This window comes from Rhinopithecus bieti, unplaced genomic scaffold (genome assembly GCF_001698545.2).
Source record: "Rhinopithecus bieti isolate Rb0 unplaced genomic scaffold, ASM169854v2 scaffold_63, whole genome shotgun sequence".
NCBI lineage: Eukaryota > Metazoa > Chordata > Mammalia > Primates > Cercopithecidae > Rhinopithecus > Rhinopithecus bieti.
This window is the reverse complement of record NW_016802972.1, coordinates 767,985-782,050: the sequence shown is the minus strand read 5'-3', so window position 1 is coordinate 782,050 and position 14,066 is coordinate 767,985. Positions and strand designations below refer to the sequence as shown.

The window sequence follows — 14,066 nt, the reverse complement described above, 5'->3', positions numbered from 1 at the left end:
GGTGAAACCCTGCCTCTACTAAAAATACAAAAATTAGCCGGGTGTGGTGGCATTTGCCTGTAATCCCAGCTACTCAGGAGGCTGAGGCAGGAGAACTGCTTGGAGGCAAGAGAACTGCCTGAACCCAGGAGGCGGAGGTTGTAGGAGCTGAGATCGCGCCACTGTACTCTAGCCTGGGTGACAGCGGGAGACTCCATCTAAAAATATAAATAAATAAATAAATTTAAAAAATAAAACAAAACAAGCAAAAAAGCCCAAAAGAAATCTTGCTGGGATTTTAATAGACATTTCATTAAACTTCTATAACAATTTGGGGGAGAATTAGTATCTTAACTATAGTGAGTCTTCTGATCCATGAATGTAGTATGTCTCTCCATTTATACAGGTCTTTGATTTCTTTCATTAGCATTGTGTAGTTTTCAGCATAGAAGTCCTATACATATTTTATTAGATTTACACTTACATATTTCCTTTTTCTTGTTTTGAGAGATTGTAAATCATATTTTCTTTCTTTCTTTCTTTCTTTTTTTTGAGACAGTTTAGCCAGGCTACAGGGCAGTGGGGTGATCTCGACTCACTGCAACCTCCATCTCCTGGGTTCTAGCAATTCTTGTGCTTCCCAAGTAGCTGGGACTACAGGCATGTGCCACCACGCCTGGCTAATTTTTGCATTTTCAGTAGAGATGGAGTTTTGCCTGTTGGCCAGGCTAGTCTTGAACTCCTGACCTCAGGTGATCCGCCCACCTTGGCCTCCCAAAATGTTGGGATTACAGGAGTGAGCCAACATGCCCGGCCAATTTTTGTATTTTTAGTAGAGATGGGGTTTCACCATGTTGGTCAGGCTGGTCTCAAACTCCTGATCTCAAGCGATCTGCCCACCTCGGCCTCCCAAAGTGCTAGGATTACAGGTGTGCGACACCATGCCTGACACATATTACATTTTTCATTTCAGTGTTCACCTGTCCATTGTTAGTGTATAGAAATGTAATTGATTTTTCCAATCTATATCTTGTATAGTGACACCTTGCTGAAACTTCCAGGAGTTTTTTGGTAGATTCCTTCATATTTTCTCTGTAGACAATCATGTCATCTCCAAATAGTGAGTTTTATTTTTTCCTTTCCAATCTGCATGCCTTTTATTTTCTTCTCTTGCTCTCTTGCACTGGCTAGATCTTCCAGCACTTTGTTGAATAAGAATAATAAGAATGGAAATCCCTTACATTTTATTTTCCAGTTGTCACTAATGGTACACAAAATTTATAGCTGAAAAAATGCAACTGATTTTGTATATTGAACTTGTATCCTAGACAACAGAGCTAAATTCATTTATTAGTTGTAGTAGTTAGTTTTTCGGGTTTTTATTTTTTATTTTTTTTTTGAGATGGAGTCTCACTCTATCACCCAGGCTGGAGTGCGGTGATGTGATCTCAGCTCACTGCAACCTCTGCCTCCACGGTTCAAGCGATTCTCCTGCCTCAGCCTCCCGAGTAGCTGAGACTACAGGCGCGCACCACCACCCCCAGCTAATTTTTGTATTTTTAGTAGAGACAGGGTTTCACCATGTTTGCCAGGATGCTCTTGATCTCTTGACCTCGTGATCTGCCTGCCTTGGCCTCCCAAAGTGCTGGGATTACAGGCGTAAGCCATTGTACCTGGCCTAGTTTTTTTTTTAAATATATATACTTTCCATCAGATAAAGAAGTTCTATTCTATTGTTTTTAATTTCAGTTAACATATTTTTTATTTCTTTTTCTTTTATTTTTTATTTTGTAGATAGAGATGGGGTCTCGCTCTGCTGACCAGGCTGGTCTCGAACTCCTGGTCTCAAGTGATCCTCCTGTCTTGGCCTTCCAAAGTGCTGGAATTACAAGCATGAGTCACTATGCCCATATATATATAATTTCGTATCCACTGGAAGTTTTATTTCTTTAGGGTTCTATCCCAATCAGTCACTTAAAAACCAAGTAACACAGACCTGAGGGGTGGGAGGTGGGGACTCATTGTGCACAGCAGTGGAGAAGAGGGAGGGGCAGGAGAGGTGGCTGATGCCAGGCAGCAGCAGCAGTGATGGGGCAACGATGTCACAGAGCAAGCTTCGTCCTCTCCCAGACCCTGGCTGGAGCCTCTGTGGCTCGGGGTGGGCAGTGGGGAGAACCCACCCCAGGCCCTCCCCATCCCTTCCGCAGACAGTCTCCTTGTGGGCTCAACCCATGTCTTCTGACAGGAGCCTGAGGCACACGGAAAGGAGGAAGTGGAAGAGGACATGGGAGAGGCAGGGTGGTGGCAGGAATGAAGGCAGAGGTGAGAGGCTGGCCAGGGCCACTCCACCCCATGCCCACCCCAGAGAGGGGCGAGGAAGCCACTATCACGCAGCGTGTCCCGGGGACCAGGCGGGGTTTAAGGCTGGGGGCTGGGGCGAGCAGGGGCCTCAGTCAAAGCCGTTCTGGTGGCTGTGCTGCGAGTCTTATTCCAGTGTTGTGCGCGAGCCCTTGACACCATCCCGCAGGTGGGCATGCGGTGGTGTCTGCCTCTGGCGCCCGCCTGCACCGCCACGCGCACACAGGCACCGGCGCCACCTTCGCAGGCTGGCAGCATCTCTGCTTTGAGGATGCCCTCTTTGTGCGCCAAGTACTCACACTTGACACTGTAACCTTCAGGGACAGGTACGACACTGAGGAGCTTGACATGCAGAGGCTGGGGACAGGTGCCTCGCGGACGTCCTTGCTCAGCCTGCGCACTGGGCGGGGGCAGAGCGAAGGTAATCTCATACCTGCGCAGGATCTTCAGGAGGCCAACCTTGACCAGAAAGCTGCTGTCGCTGTCCTGGGTGACCATGATCACCGAGTCATGAAGCTTCTCATCAAAGCAGACGTGGCTCTGGGAGCGTTACAGGCGGAGAAAATGGGGGTTGTGACCAACTCAGTATACCACTGGAGGCTATATGAGTAAACGGTAAACTGTTCTCATGAAAGCAGGGTGTTGGCATCTGCCCCCCGCGGGGAGTGCTGAGGGCCGTCAGGCCCCAAGCGCAGTGTTCCTTGTGATTACCTATAAGAACATCTGAAGCCTGTTGTACAAAGAAAGAAATTATGTGTACCTGTGATAAATCAAGCAACTGACCAACAGTTACTCTCCCTCCCTGCTCTTCCTACCTAATAAATACAAAGGGCTGTGGAAGCTCAGGGCTGCCCTTGTTCACTAGAAGCAAGGAGCCCCCTGACTCCTTTCAAAATAGATCTTTTTATCTTTGTCTTCATTTCTGCATTCATCCCCCTTCGTTCACACCCGCAGCAGCCCACAGCGACATGGGAGCCCTCTGTATCATGGTCTGCCACAAAGCAGAGCGGATACTCCTCTGCACCCTGGGCTTGTTGCCCTTGTTGGCTGCAGCCATGGATGCCCTCCCTGCCACCCAGCTCCTGCCGGACACCGCCACTCACACTCAGCAGCCTCCCATGTTCCAGGGACACCAGCAGGAGCCTTGCAGGGTGCACCCAGAGCCGGGCAGGGCAGGGATGACCCAGGCTCAGCTGCAGGAGCTCTATGCCAAGCAAGAGGAAGAACCGGCCTATATTTTTAATTTTTTTATTTTTTTGAGATGGAGTCTCTCACCGTTGCCCAGGCTGGAGTGCAGTGGCGCGATCTCAGCTCACTGAAAGCTTCGCCTCCTGGGTTCACACCATTCTCCTGCCTCAGCCTCCTGAACAACTGGTACCACAGGTGCCTGCCACCACGCCCGGCTAATTTTTTGTATTATTATTATTATTATTATTATTAACTTTTGAGACAGAGTCTCACTCTGTCGCCCAAGCTAGAGTGCAGTGGTGCAATCTCAGCTCACTGCAAGCTCCATCTCCTGGGTTCACACCATTCTCCTGCCTCAGCCTCCTGAGTAGCTGGTACTACAGGCGCCCGCCACAATGCCCGGCTAATTTTTTTGTATTTTTAGTAGAGATGGGGTTTCAGCATGTTAGCCAGGATGGTCTCGATCTCCTGACCTTGTGATCCGCCTGCCTTGGCCTCCCAAAGTGCTGGGATTACAGGTGTGAGCCACCGCACCTGGTCATTTTTTGTATTTTTAGTAGACACGGGGGTTTCACTGTGTTAGCCAGGATGGTCTCGATCTCCTGACCTCGTGATCCGCCCACCTTGGCCTCCCAAAGTGCTGGGATTACAGGCGTGAGCCACCGCACCCAGCCCTAATTTTTTTTCTTTTTTTTTTTGAGATGGAGCTTTGCTCTTGTTGCTAAGGCTGGTGCACAGTGGTGCAATCCCAGCTCACTCCAGCCTCTACCTCCCGGGCTCAAGTGATCCTCCCACTCAGCTTCCCAAGTAGCTGGGACTATAGGCACACTCCACCCTGTCCGGCTAATTTTTGTATTTTTTGTTAGAGAAGGGGTTTCACCATGTTGCCCAGGCTGGTCTCAAACTCCTGAGCTCGAGGGATCCACCCACTTGGGCCTCCCAAAGTTCTGGGATCACAGGTGTGAGCCACTGGGCCCAGCCTTGAATGGGTTTAATTTTTTTTTTTTTTTTTTGAGACTGTCTTGCTCTGTTGCCCAGGCTGGAGTGCAACAGTGAGATCTCAGCTCACTGAAACCTCTGCCTCCTGGGTTCAAGCGATTCTCCTGCCTCAGCCTCCTGAGTAGCTGGGATTACAGGCATGTGCCACCACACCTGGCTAATTTTTGTATTTTTAGTAGAGATGGGGTTTCTCCATGTTGGCCAGGATAGTCTCGAGCTCTTGACCTCGTGATCCGCCCACCTCAGACTCCTAAAGTGCTGGGATTACAGGCGTGAGCCACCGCGCCCGGCCTTTTTTTCTTCTTATGTTAAATAAACAACAAAGAACTGTGAAATAAAGTATATAGCAATACAAAGAAAAACATGAGAAACAGTTTTATTGGAAATATTCTAACACATTTTCTGAACAAGTAATCAAAAAATAAATAAGGACATAGAAGATATGAACATATACATTTCTTACCCTGAAAACAAACAGTACACCTTCTTTTCAAGTTTCATGGACAGTGGACAAAAGTAAATAAATATTAAGCTACAAAGAGTATTTTGGTAAATTTTGAAAAGTAGAAATTCTAGAAACCATTCTCGGATCAAAATGCAATACAACTAACAATAATGTAAAACACACCACTTAGAAATTTTGAAATGTAAGTAGCATCTCAAATTATCCTTAGGATAAGATGTAAATCAAGAATTAAAAAAATTAAAAGCAGACTATTTAGAAAATAAAAGTAGGATTAACAGACAAAGCTATATTCAGAGGTAAAACAGCATTAAATGCTTTTAGTGGCAAAAAGAGAAAACAAATGAAATGAATTAAGCATGCATGCAAGTTGAGACTTTGGAAAGTAGTATAAAAACAGTCCCCCCAAAAAATGGGAGAAAAGGAATATTTGAAATAGAAAACAGAGAAAAACAAACACTCAGAGGCTTGAGAGGCGGTGGGATGAGCTTTCTGCTTGTGGACAGAGACATACTTGGCGGCATCCCTGGCGGCTTGGTCCCCTGGCGTGTGACATCAGGCCTGTCCTCTCTCACTCCTCGACTCCTCCTGGTATCCTCTCCTGCTCCCAGGGCTGAAGCTCCTGTGTCTATGTCATCACTGCATCTTGGAACATCCTGTGCCTCGATTGTGGCACTCTACAGGTTGCTCTATAACGAATTCTTTTCACTTATGACTCACTCACTAGTAGACTTGACAGGACAGGAACCATGTCCTGATACTCGTTGGATCTACAGGGCCTGGTAGGTGCTGAGTTCTTAATAGACATTTGCTGAGTGGAAGAATGAGTGGATGGGCTCAAGCACCAATTCCTGAGTTGCATCTGGCCCCACTGCCCAGCCACAGGCCAGAAGCCCATGTCCTGAGGCCTGGAATGAATTAGTCCAACGATAAGAGAACTAACTATGCAGGATCCACCTAATGGATTGTTATGCAACCTATAATGGCTGTGTTGACAATGTCAATAAAATATGAGGAAGTGGGCTTTGACTGTTTTTCTTTTTCCTTTTCTTTTGAGGCGAAGTCCTGCTCTGTCCCCCAGGCTGGAGTGCAGTGGCGCGATCCGGCTCACTGCAAACTCCACCTCCCAGGTTCAAGTGATTCTCCTGTCTCAGCCTCCCGAGTAGCTGGGATTACAGGCACCCGCCACCGTGCCCAGCTAATTTTTGTATTTTTAGTAAAGACAGAGTTTCATCATATTGGCCAGGCTGGTCTCGAATTCCTGACCTCGTGATCTACCCGCCTCGATCTTCCAAAGTGCTGGGATTACAGGCGTGAGCCACCGTGCCTGGCCTCTTTTTCTTTTCTCTTTTTTTAATTTTTTTGAGATGGAGTCTCGCTCTGTCCCCCAGGCTGGAGTGCAGTGGCATGATCTCGGCTCACTGCAACCTCCGCCTCCCGAGTTTAAGTGATTCTCCTGCCTCAGCCTCCCAAGTAGCTGGGATTACAGGTGCCCGCCTGCCACTCCTGGCTAATTTTGTATTTTTAGTAGAGAGGGGGTTTCACCATGTTAGCCAGACTGGTCTGATTTTTTTTATTTCCTCTTTTTACTGAATAATCAAATAATTCTTTTTTTTTTTGAGATGGAGTCTTTGCTCTGTCACCCAGGCTGGAGTGCAGTGGCACGATCTCGGCTCACTGCAAGCTCCGCCTCCTGGGTTCATGCCATTCTCCTGCCTCAGCCTCCCGAGTAGCTGGGACTACAGGCGCCCGCTACCACGCCCGGCTAATTTTTTGTATTTTAGTAGAGACGGGGTTTCACCATGTTAGCCAGGATGGTCTCGATCTCCTGACCTTGTGATCCACCCGTCTCGGCCTCCCAGAGTGCTGGGATTACAGGCGTGAGCCACCGCGCCCGGCATAATCAAATATTTCTTGTGTGAAATGGAAAATAGTCTTCTCCTCAAGTTCCAGTTCAAACGCCATCTTCTCTGGGAACAACCCTGATTTCTCCAACCAGAAACACTCTGGCCTTTCCTGGGCTCCCAGAGCACCTGCCCCTCCCTCTGGTCTCTTAAAATTTCTGCCTTTGGTTATCCGTGTACTGCCAAGGGGCTCTCAGCACCCCGTAGGCAGGACTGCAGACTTCCTGGACGCCTGCACCCCAGGATGTTCATTCCGGCTTAAACCCACCCTCTATGGGCCGTGTGGGGTGGGAGAGGACAACATACAGGTTTGAATGAGCAGTGGCCTGAATGACAGAGACCACACAGAACTCAAAGTATGCCAGGGCAGAGTATCATGGTCCCCAGACTCCAGCAAGCCTTGGGGACCAGCCTGTGCACACTCACACCTGCTGTGTTACACCTGGCTGGGAAAAGGTCCTGGGAGCAGGTTCTATGGCTCTAGCCGCAATGAGGCAGGGAGACATGGGTTTGCTATCACATCACCGGGGGCTGGTAAGTGCAGTTGAGACAGGTGTTATAATCATCGTTTTTTTGCCCAGATGAACAAGGAGAGGGCATTCAGGCATGGTGACCCACCTGAGCCACCTCCAGGGGCAAGAGATGAGCAGATTTATTTTAGAAAGGACGACAGCATCAACCACTGCCACGACCCCCCAGATCGTCTGTACTTGGCTGTCAGAACAGTCCTCCTGAAATGCCAATCACACCTGTCACTCACTGCCCTGCTCAGGACTCTTCAGTGGGCTCCCCAGTGCTCAGCATTTGGCCTGACACTCCAGGCGCTGTGTGCCTTTGTCCCCACCTACCTCTCCATTGCAAATTCTGGCCATACACCCCTGCACCCCCAAACAGTGCACTCCCATATCAGTCCACATTCTCCCCTTACAACATTTCATCCAAGACTGTGGATTCGTGGCCTTAAGTTTACTTCTGGTCTGGACTTCTGTGTCAGCTCCAGAGTCTAGTTGTCTCGCTGACCCCTTCACTTGGGTGCCAGAGAACACTGGATGTTCCAGACCCCTCGAACTCAATGCATCTAACACCTCCCCCCTACCCAACCCCTTACTCTGCTTGTCTTCCCCGTATCAGTCAACATCTCCACCATTCCTCCAGCTGCTCCGGTAGCTCTCAACTCTGCCTCTCTGACTGTGCATTTAATCCACCACTAAGTCCTGCTGATTCTACCTCCAATGTTTTTCTTTTCTTCTAGAGACAGGGTCTCACTCTGTTACCGAGGCTGGAGTACACAACCATGGCTCACTGGAGCCTCAAACTCCTGGGCTCAAGTGATCCTCCCACCTCAGCCTCCCAGAAAGTTAGGACTACAGGTGCACAGCACCATGCCTGACTAATTCTTACCTTTTTTTTTTTTTTTTTTTTTTTTTAAGAGACAGGCTGTTGCTATGTTGCCCAGGCAGGTCTCAAACTCCTGGCCTCAAGTTATCCTCCTGCCTTGGCCTCCCAAAGTGTTGGGATTACAGGTGTGAGCCACCGCACACGGCTTCCAATGTTTCTCTCACCTCTATCCATTCCCTCCCCCTGTATGTCACAACCCTAATCTAAGCCACATCTCCCATCTGGACTACACAAGGGTCTCCCTGCTTCCTCATCTGTGCCCCCATAGGTGCATTCTCACACAGCAGTCAGGGTGATCTTATCTGTAAACTGAATCATGCCACTCCACTGAAGCTGGGATGAAATCCAGGCTTCTAGTTTTAAGGAGCTTCCAGCGGCCAAATCTGGGACCATCTGAGCACCAAAATAATTAAGATTAATAACTAATTGTAAAATTTATTGGAAAATAATAGAAATCCAAGAGTTCCTACGAATAGTGAATCTATAAATAAGTGGACAGAAGAATGCCAAGTGTTGACTAATAAATGTGGAGGGAGTCCTGGGGTTGAGTTACTATTCTGTAACCATTGTGATTCTTAGGCAAGAATCATCAATAGGTGTTAAGTCTCATCTATTTAACTTTTGATGTGGAATAGGATATAGTCATGGTTATAAAATGCCTCCTCATAGACTACTTGTTATAAGGAAAAAATAGTGACTATAGATTGGAGAAATCAGATAACCTTGACTTGGTGACCAAAATTAAAATCACCAAGGAGGGGCTGGGCGTGGTGGCTCACTCCTGTAATCCCAGCACTTTGGGAGGCCGAGGCAGGAGGACCACCTGAGGTCAGGAGTTCAAGACCAGCCTGGTCAACATGGCAAAATCCTGTCTCTACTAAAAAATACAAAAATTAGCCAGGCATGGTAGTGGGTACCTGTAATCCCAGATACTCAGGAGGCTGAGGCAGGGAGAATTGCTTGAACCCAGGAGGGAGAGGTTGCAGTGAGCTGCGATCACACCACTGTACTCCAGCCTAGGCAACACAGTGAGACTCTGAATAAAAAAAAAAAATCACCAAGGAGGAACAGACAGACATGTATGGCTTTAGCTGTTAACACTGAGAAGGACACAGTATCACTTACACGGTCTTCCAGCCAGGAATGCGTAACCCATATATTGTAATAAAGAAACAGCAGACAAACCCCAAATGAAGAATGTTCTATTAAAATAAAGGGGAAGATTGAATTCTTCAATAAAGTCAACACCATGCAAGACAAAGAAAGGCTGACCATTCCCGATGAAGGGATGCTAGAGAGACAACGACTGAATGCCATACATCATTCTTAGACTGGATCCTGTGCTAGAGGAGAAACGCCATCTAAAGGGCATTACTGAGACAAGTGACAAGATGGGAGGTGAATTAGATACCACATTGGATCAGTGTGAAATTTAATGCAGTGGATAACTGTACTGTGGGAGGAAACACACACTATTTAGGGGTAGAGGAACATGAGGTCTGCAACTTATTCTCAACTAGACTGGAATCAAAGTCATCTGCATATACCTTAAATAGAGAGAGAGCCAGTGACAGAAAAATTGGGTAAAATGTGAACACCAGATGAATCTGGGACAAAGGCTATGCAGGTGTCCGTTGTACTATTCTTGAGACTTTTCTGTAACTTTGAAATTATTTTCAAATAAAAAGTTAAACCAGGAAGGGCATAGTGGCTCATGCCTGTAATCCCTTTGGGGATTTGTAAGCACTTTGGGAGGCCAAGGAGGGTGGATCACTTGAGGTCAGGAGTTCGAGACCAGCCTGGCCAACATGGCAAAACACTCGCTCTACTAAAAATACAAAAATTAGCCAGGTGTAGTGGCGGGTGCCTGTAATCCCAGCTACTTGAGAGGCTGAGGTGGGAGACTCGCTTGAACCCCACAGGTAGAGGCTGCAATGAGCCAAGATCATACCACTGTACTCCAGCCTGGGGACACAGTGAGTCTGTATCTCAAATTTAAGAAAAAAAAAAAGTTAACCCAAAACCTTCAGGCTCCTTACTGTGGCCCACGAGGCTCTGCCATCACCCCTGCCCAGGCCACCCGGCCTTATCTCAGCCCATCTCCCTGCACGATCTGCTCCCACTACATGGATTGCCTTTCAGTTTTCCCACCATGGCAAGCTCTTTCCCACTCCTGGGTCTTTTGGGCCTACTCTTGCCTGTCTATGGAATTCTCCTCCCCAACTCAGATCTCAGGAGACAGTAATTGTCACTTTCTCACAATGACCTTCTTTGACTACCTTAATCTAATTTAGATCTACAATATGCTTTTATGGCACCAAGAACTTTTCCTTCATGACACTTACCACAGTTTATAAGAGTGTATTTTGGGGGACTGCATGACGTCTGTCTTCTCCAACAGCCTGGATGCTCCCTAAAGCCAGCAATCCTGTCTGTTCTACTCATGAATGCATCTTTCCACCCCAGCGGCTGGACCTGGCATGCAGCTGGGCATTCTGTAGCCAGCCGACTGATTAAATGGTGAATTCCACCCTCCAAGTTCGTCCCCAGACTGTTGGTAGCTCTCAGAGAACACACTCTGTGGTCTATCTCTAGCCCTGAGAACTCATTCAAGAGGTTTCGTCTTTAAAGGCTTTCTAAATTCCCCACCACTACACCGCAATTTGGAACCAAGAGGCCATGGCAGGGAGGAGGTAGCACTTGGGAGGCAAGCCGTGTTATGGGAGACATCATGTATGAGACCCAGAGAGGGGATGTCAAGGGGGCAGCTGGCTGCTCAGGCTGGCGCTCAGAGGGGCAGGCTGGGTTAGACTGAGAGAGGACCAACAGCTGGAGCTGCGCACATAAAGGAGCAAGAGTCTAAGGACAGGGCCCAAACGAGGCTGACTTAGGGCTAAGCAAGAAAAACAGCCCTGGAAGCAAAGAAGCAGAGTCCAGAGAAGTAGCAGTGATATTCTGAGACAGAAAAAGTTGTTACCAAAGGCAAGAAAGGAGGACATTTAGGCACTGAAACCTCCTACATTGGGATTTTTTTCTTCCTTGTTCAAGATCAGCAGTCTGGCACCTGGTGGTTGAGGCAGGCTGGTGGGGCTAAGAGCTTGGTCTATAAACTAGCCAGGCGTGGTGGCACACGTCTGTAGTCCCAGCTACTCGGGAGGCTGAGGCATGAGAATCACTTGCATCTGGGAGGTGGAGGTTGCAGTGAGCTGAGATTGTGCCACTGCACTCCAGCCTGGACGATAGAGTGAGACTCTGGCTCAGAAAACACACAAACAAAAAGAGCTTGAACTGTGTCTGAATCCTGACTTCATAATATATTAATATCAGTTGTGTGACCTTGGGCAATGGACGTGACTTCCCGGGACTCCAAGCCCTCATCTGTACGTTGTTGAGGGGGCTGCTGTCAGAATGACATGCGATCCTCTTTGGAAGCCCTTTGAGCTATGTTTGGTCTACAGTCTAGGAAATGAATGACATTGTGGTGCATGCACAGCGCGAGAGGGTGCACTGGTTCCAGCTCATTCCTATGACATTAGGACATACATTCCTATGTGTCCTAAGTTCAACCTTTCAGCAATAGCAGCTTCAGACAAAAGTCAGAGCCCTCCAACCACTTTCTATTACATGTCCCCTTCCTCTGATGCGGCCCCTAATTAAAACAAAACAAAACATACAGGGGGCAGGTTCCATTTAACATGATCCTTCCTCTAAAGCCTCCTTCTGAAAAATCGGTTTTCTCCCTGTCCCCAAGGGTGCCCCAGGTCATACCATGGCAGACTTTGCCCTCATGACTGCAATTATCCCTCAGCTGAGAGCATTTTGCACTGTTTTCCAGCCGCCCATGGTGCCACTCGCCTCAACACAGCTACCTTCTGTGGATATAGGTAACTATTCTCAGGCCCCTTACTTGGGGATACCATTAATGTTTGCCCATAGCTTTGGACCATCCCATCTCTGAAGGCAAGAGAAGTGTGTGGCTACCATTTCACAGCTTAGAAAGCACTTCCCCAACACAGCCTCCCTTTCATCCTCACGACTGCCTCGAGAGGTAGATACAGCAGGTAACAGCTACAGTGGTTTGTGTTTATCAAGCACTTACAATGTACCATGCTCTGTGTTAAGCATTTTCATATGTGATCCAACTTAAACTCATGAAAACTCTATGAAGATGATGTTTGCCACAATGACCAATGAGTGCCACCACTTTACAGAAGAGAAAAATGGAGTGGCTCGTAACTTGCCTCAGATCAAAGAGGTAGTAAGTAATGGAGCCAGGATTCAAGCCTCAGACTGACTGACTCCAGAGCCACACTCTTAACCCTCCTACAATATTGCCTCGCAAAGCAAGCATTGACTTCCCACACATTATTCTATCAATTAAATTGAAACTCAAAGAGTTAAAGTGACTTGCCCAAGCTCTTACCACCAGGAACTGGTAGAGCTAAGATCCATACTTGGATTCTCTGGCTCTGAGGCCCCTGAAACCAAAAAGGCAAGATTCAATGTTCTAGGTAAAATTTCAGAAGCAGACTTGACTTGCCGACGCTGCTCAGCCCAGAGTAGTGTTTCTTTTTCTTTCTTTTTCCGTTTGTGTGTGCGTGTGTGTGTGTGTGTGTGTGTGTGTGTGTGTGTGACGAATCTCCCTCTGTCACCCAGGCTGGAGTGCAGTGGTGGGATCTCAGCTCGCTGCAACCTCTGCCTCCCTGGTTCAAGCAATTTTCCTGCCTCAACCTCCTGAGTAGGTGGGATTTCAGGCATGCACCAGCACGCCTGGCTAATTTTTGTATTTTTAGGAGAGATGGGTTTCACCATGTTGGTCAGGCTGGTCTCGAACTCCTGACCTCGTGATCCGCCTGCCTCGGCCTCCCAAAGTGCTGGGATTACAGGCATAAGCCACTGCGCCCGGCCTTTCTTTTTCTTTTTTGAGACAGAGTCTCACTCTGTCACCCAGGCTGGAGTGCAGTGGCACAATCTCTGCTCACGGCAACTTACACCTCCCAGGTTTAAGCGATTCTCCTGCCTCAGCCTCCTGAGTAGCTTGGACTAGAGGTGTACAGCACCATGCCTGGTTTTTTTTTTTTTTTGTATTTTTAGTAGAGATGAGGTTTCACCATGTTGGCCAGACTGGTCTCGAACTCCTAACCTTAAGTGATCCAACCGCCTCGGCCTCCCAAAGTGCTGGGATTATAGGCATGAGCCACTGTGCCCAGCCCCAAAGTAGTGTTTCTATGCAGGAAATCCCTCCTGGAATTTATCAGGAAATCTGTATGTTCTTCTGAATCCCAAAAATGATCAGTCAAGAAATTGGGAAAATGGGGAAAAGCATTATAATTCTCCTGTGAGAATTAATGCTTAACAGTCAACATAGAGGCATTCCTGGCTTAAAGAAATCCACCGATGTCAAGTTGAAAGCAAGAGAAGGCAACGTTGACACACGGAGTCTAAAGTTAAGGTACTGTAATCCCAGTACTTTGGGAGGCTGAGGCGGTTGGATCATTTGGGGTCAGGAGTTCAAGACCAGCCTGGCCAACATGGCAAAATCCTGTCTCTACAAAAAACCTAGCTGGGCATGGTGGCACATGCCTATAATCCCAGCTACTTGGGTGGCTGAGGCACAAGAATTGCTTGAACCCGGGAGGTGGAGGTTGCAGTGAGTCAAGATCACGCCACTGCACTTGAGCCTGGGAGCTGGAGCAAGAGTGTCTCAAAAAAATAAATAAATAAAGTTAAGGTAGACAATTCCAGCATATGGGACAAGAGTACCTAGGAGATAAGTA

At 47.7% G+C, this 14,066-nt stretch overlaps 1 long non-coding RNA gene and 1 pseudogene across 1 annotated transcript; one reads left to right on the top strand and one right to left on the bottom strand.

Moving 5' to 3' along the window:
* The first annotated feature begins 2,112 nt into the window (after positions 1 to 2,112).
* LOC108527135 (uncharacterized) lies at positions 2,113 to 3,236 on the top strand. The gene is made up of 2 exons (XR_001884718.1): positions 2,113 to 2,301; positions 2,658 to 3,236. It is a non-coding gene; the product is annotated as an uncharacterized LOC108527135 (long non-coding RNA).
* On the bottom strand, positions 2,429 to 3,569 carry LOC108527065 (UPF0687 protein C20orf27-like; annotated as a pseudogene).
* Positions 3,570 to 14,066: the final 10,497 nt, after the last annotated feature.